At 40.7% G+C, this 5,000-nt stretch overlaps 1 protein-coding gene and 1 long non-coding RNA gene across 4 annotated transcripts in view; one reads left to right on the forward strand and one right to left on the reverse strand.

Annotated features, from left to right (window-relative positions):
• Nucleotides 1-1,226, reverse strand: part of LOC135115438 (uncharacterized) — a 2,212-nt gene extending 986 nt beyond the window's left edge. The window contains exons 1-3 of the long non-coding RNA XR_010275996.1: nucleotides 1,086-1,226; nucleotides 394-566; nucleotides 215-289 (exon numbers count right to left, since the gene is read on the reverse strand). This is a non-coding gene — a long non-coding RNA (uncharacterized LOC135115438). The remainder of the gene's footprint in view (nucleotides 1-214; nucleotides 290-393; nucleotides 567-1,085) is intronic.
• The window catches only part of LOC135115435 (activating transcription factor 7-interacting protein 1-like), a 25,752-nt gene that overhangs the window by 1,787 nt on the left and 18,965 nt on the right, over nucleotides 1-5,000 (forward strand). For 2 of the 3 annotated variants that reach the window (XM_064032223.1, XM_064032227.1), the window contains exon 1: nucleotides 1,227-1,367. The exons of the other annotated variant lie outside the window; for it this stretch is intronic. The gene's annotated coding sequence lies outside the window, so the exon portion shown is untranslated. Of the gene's footprint in view, nucleotides 1-1,226; nucleotides 1,368-5,000 lie in introns of those variants that run through there. 3 annotated transcript variants of the gene reach the window in all.

Here is a 5,000-nt window from a genome sequence, read left to right on the forward strand (position 1 = left end):
TATGTTATTATTATTATTATTATTATTATTATTATTATTATTATTATTATTATTATTATTATTATTATTATATTTCTAGCAGCAGCAGTAATGGTTGTAGTATTTGATGTTCAATTTCAAAAAGACAGGTTTGAGTGAAGGATGAGTCAAGGAGCCTTAAAAATAGGTGTTCGCCCTTCAGGTTGGCAGTCATGGGAAATCAAGGTTACTATACCATGTTAGCTTGTCAGTGTTGGCACCCTTGCACACCTCGGATTGATGAGTCATGTCCACTGGTACATGGAGGGGACTGTTGATCATAAGCGGAGGAAATATAGATTGCTAGCGAAGCTGCATAAATAATCAGTATTAGATTACAATCAGGAAATCAGTTACTGGTAACAATATAATCACCCAAGATCCATTGATTGCTATTGAATAACGTTGATGCGAGGTGTTGTACAGTTGGTACGCGTGGTGGAATAGATTGATGAGGTGGAGCGGGACAGGGAAGGACCACAATCTTTTGGGGTGGTTGAGGGAGGCTAGGAAGTAGTGGCCAAGCAGCGTCGGGACAGTTGGCAGCCCTGGTGGGATGATGAGGAAGGGCATAAGGGAAGGCGGATCATGCCTTTCATATTAGAGGCTGGCTGAGGTTGGTACAACTTAGTGAGGTCGATTTGTATTGTTAGGTTGACTACTGATCGACTAAAATAATGAGAAAGTACTTTATTACTCCGCGCTAATAAATCAATGGATAAACGTTGAAATCAGTAATGTTTCTGGATAAATTTTAAATCTTGCTGTGTTGCTAAGGTCTGCTATGCATTTTAAAATTGTATATTTCTACTTTTTTGTTGAAGTTTTATTTTTATTTTATTTAGTTATTTACTTATTATTTTTTGAGTGGTATTCACGCATCTTTTCTATACATATATATATATATATATATATATATATATATATATATATATATATATATATATATATATATATATATATATATATATATATATATATATATATATATATTATCATTTGATGTTGAAAACTTAGACAATTAGGTTGGCAATCATAAAAAATAGTGATGACTAGAAAATGTATACCGTAGGGTTGGCAATCTTGGTGAGTGAAGCAGCGGGCAGCGCGTCGGTTGGTAGTGCTGTGTGGCGGCCGAAACGGGAAGGTTGTCAGATCTGAGGCGAGCTAGGTGTGTGTGCGGAGAGGTTGGCAGACTTGGGGAGAGGAGCGTCCCCCAACAAGGCGCTGGGCGGCTCACCTCTCCCTCTCAGCTCGGCTCTCAGTTGAGTTGGTCTTTGTGGGAGCAGCGCGGTTGGCGCCACCATTACCCAACATTGAGTGTGTGTTCTCCATCCCGGCGATTCCAGGCAAGTGTGACGTCACCGTTGTTGCAGACACCTGCCATCAGATCGGGATGTGGCTTTATGGATTAGAAAATTATGCCTGGCAGCCATGTCAGTGTTGTACATGAACGTGGTAAACAACCTCGTCAGACATAAATGAAATCTGTGGAAACTGTCATTGCGCATGCGCCGACCTGTCACTACCTTAACTGGTGTCAGTATTCACCCTTTATTCTTATTAATACTAGACGATATATGGAGATAAAACGGCTGTCCTTTCTTGGGCAGACTAATAGTAAGCCTGTATATTTTATTTTATTTTTATTTTTTTAATTTAATTTTTTTTTTTTTTTTATAACTGCTGTAATTAATATGTAGATTTCGGATATGTTATAAAACCATCCGCATGTAACGTGCTTCTGTTATTTCTAATTGTCATCTCAGTCCTGTGCTTGCCTCCTCCTGCCTCGCTCTTTGACGAGTGATGAATAATAAGCCCTGCCCTGCTCTTCACACATGTTCGCTCAGTAGCCGCCAGCGCGCTCCCACACCCGGCGGTCAACCCCATTATATTTGAAGCTTGACGTTTTGACAGGGTTTCGTATGTTGCTTACAGGCTGTGATGAACACTGCTGCTATCAACATCGTATGTGTATATGATGTGAGCGGAATTGTTTTTATTGATTGCAATTTAGCACTTGATAATAGGCATGGTATGAAAGATTGGAATACATCCATATCCAGCGTTTGCACACTGTTTATAGTACCTGGGGTCGGAGAACAAAGAGTTGGCGCAAACTGAGCGGCCGGACTTCAGGAATACTGCCAACCGTATTCTTACTCACTGTTATGGCGACTAAAAGGAACGGAGCAGAGAGACTGAATCTTCACCTCAGCATTGTAATCCTTTCAGTGAGACAAGGTTATGTACCGACAATCCCCTTTAAGGAGGATATGCCATTGTTAATGCCAATGTGTTTTGAGATTTATCCTGCTTGACACTGCCAGAACCGTGTACAGTGCCGTGCAATTAGGAGAGTTGATTTTCCAAATGAAATCGCATATCAGGTAAGGTGTTCCCTGACTCTGGTCACAGTCGAGAGATCCTGGGTTCGTATCCTGGTCGAGTGCAGGCACTACTTGCGCCGCCAGTTTTCATGTCACTTCTGTTCACCCAGTAAAGGAAAGATGCTAAACTTGTTGTGATCTGGCAATCTAACAACTCCACGAAGGCTAAGCTAACTTACCGTGATGTGGTTGAACATCCCTCTGCTCTCCCCCAACTAATTGGTAGTTGAATCGTACAGGCTGCTGCTGATTATGATAATTGTGTGTGCACATTATGCATATTATGTAAAGGCATTTCACATCTTTCATTACATGCCTGTTCACTCTTTTATCAGCTTGTTTGTTACTTAATTCCAGCTTGTTATTTTGTCTTTATGAATTTTTTTTTTTTTTATGAAAATGCAATTTACACATCAGTATGCCTCTTGTTGGTTAAGCCATCTCAGATACGCGGCGCCAGAGTCAGTCAACAACAATTAAGTTTTCAGTTTGGTAGCTTGTTGAGAAGTTGCTTTAATTTACCCCCTCCATCCATCGAAAGATCTGCAGTACGAAAATCAACCTATCAGTCAGCCAATCAGTCAATCAATCAATAACACAACCAACCTTCTAAAGACCAGTTAGGTTCCCTTCATTCTTTGTCTTTTTAAAGGGGTAAATTTCTTAACCAAACTATTTATTCAACCTTTTATATATTGACTCAGATATGTATCCATTATTTGCGTGAAAAGCTCAAATCAAGTGCAGATTCCACCATTACTTGTCTGGTGATGATTATAATCATAGGGTAATTGTTAACCTTCAAATATCTTGCCAGTCTAATCACCAGGAAAATGGCGTACTAAGTAGTAGCAGTTATTGCGTTGGTTTGTGGTAGTTCTAATGATATCAAGTTGTAATAACTCATACCTCATATATGTAACCTGGAGATTAACTTTTGAATTGTGATTATACTATTATAATTAAGCTCAATTAGTTTATTAGACTGCAGAACCTTGGTCGTAATGCGCCTTCATTCACCCATAGAATCATTATCAGAAAATAAATCAGACCAAAGGAAACCAACGAATAGACAGACCAATAAGTTGACAAAAAGAATCCGTGCGTCATCAGGAAGGAGGACGAAAAGATGAACATGAAGCGTGTGCGGCGATCATTTTTAGGGTTCATCGCGTAGAAAGAAAACTCTATACCTAGGCTAGTTAGTAAAGAAACAACCAACATACGGGGAGGCAAGTAATGATGTGATAATTTCCGGTCAGTGATTTTCCAAGTTGGCTAAGGAGAGAGAGAGAGAGAGAGAGAGAGAGAGAGAGAGAGAGAGAGAGAGAGAGAGAGAGAGAGAGAGAGAGCGGCCTGTTTAAGACAAAATTACAAACCTACTGGAATTTTCTTGCCACGTGAATTAGTTCATATATGGTCATCTATTCCTTGCAGCTCCTTACACGGTTATGGGACCGGCCCTGATTCCCTCGTGTGATTTGTCTTCAGTGTGTAAAACATTATTACTGCTTGTAAGGAATGTAAACTATTAGGTGAGTGAAAGTTGCTACCAATGGAGTGGCAAGTAAGGGAGATGTGTGTGAGCCCTGTAAACAACTTCAGAGTAGGACGGGGATGGAGGTAGTGATGCCGGGACACTCAAGGTCAACCAAAACCACTTGGATCATAGTGATTATATGTTTGTTGAATATCCTGTCTGGGGGGCTTGATTCCCGCTCTCTCATAGTTTACCTTCTACATCAGTTTCTCAATATTTCAATAGAGTAGTAAATGACAGTTCAATTTTTAGAGCTCACACCACCTCTGCAGTCTCTGTTTTCATTATTTCTTCCTTCCTAACTAGTAGTCATTCTCATTTTCGATCAAGTACGCGCACCCTGGTGGACGGATTCGCGTAAGCAGGGCACCCGCATAATCAATATTTCAAATATTGGAATTTCAGCAGAAAGAAATTTGACGATTGTGATGCCATCTGCTGACCATTTGTTTCTGCGCACCATTCACTTTCCTCTGTTACCAACTTCAGAAGAACCCATTTATCCATCAGATCAGCGTGGCAAGTGTCGGCAACATAAACCCCCAAAAACGTGCGATTTTAAATTTCATTTCGCCGCAAGCGGAGTACTTCAAGAACGGTACAGGGATCCACACCGTTTCTGCAAACTCCAAGATTCTGAGAAGGAAACGGAAAGACTACTCCACATACACATGCAATACCCTGCTTTGTATGGGATTGGAAGAAGCCTTGGACCTTGCATGTCAAGTTCGTGATATATATTAAGCCACACCATGCCATCCTGGGTTGTGTGAGGTAGCTGTTTCAAGTGTGGCATCGATCGGCTCGGGCGCAACAAGAGCGCCTCGACGCGGACACGGAGCGAGAAACCTGAGTTAGACGCGTTGTATTCGGCAATACCACTCAAGCTCTCAGTCTCATGATAGTAAATTTACGAGAAAGAAGACATTTCAGTCTAGTGCCAACAGTTCAGGCTGGAGGACCCTTGTTGACCTAAGTTGTAATACAACCTTCGTCTTTTATGTTAGATTAGATAGTATATCTTGTCACGAACAGCTTCATAACAATCA

This window comes from Scylla paramamosain, chromosome 29, assembly GCF_035594125.1.
Source record: "Scylla paramamosain isolate STU-SP2022 chromosome 29, ASM3559412v1, whole genome shotgun sequence".
Taxonomy (NCBI): domain Eukaryota; kingdom Metazoa; phylum Arthropoda; class Malacostraca; order Decapoda; family Portunidae; genus Scylla; species Scylla paramamosain.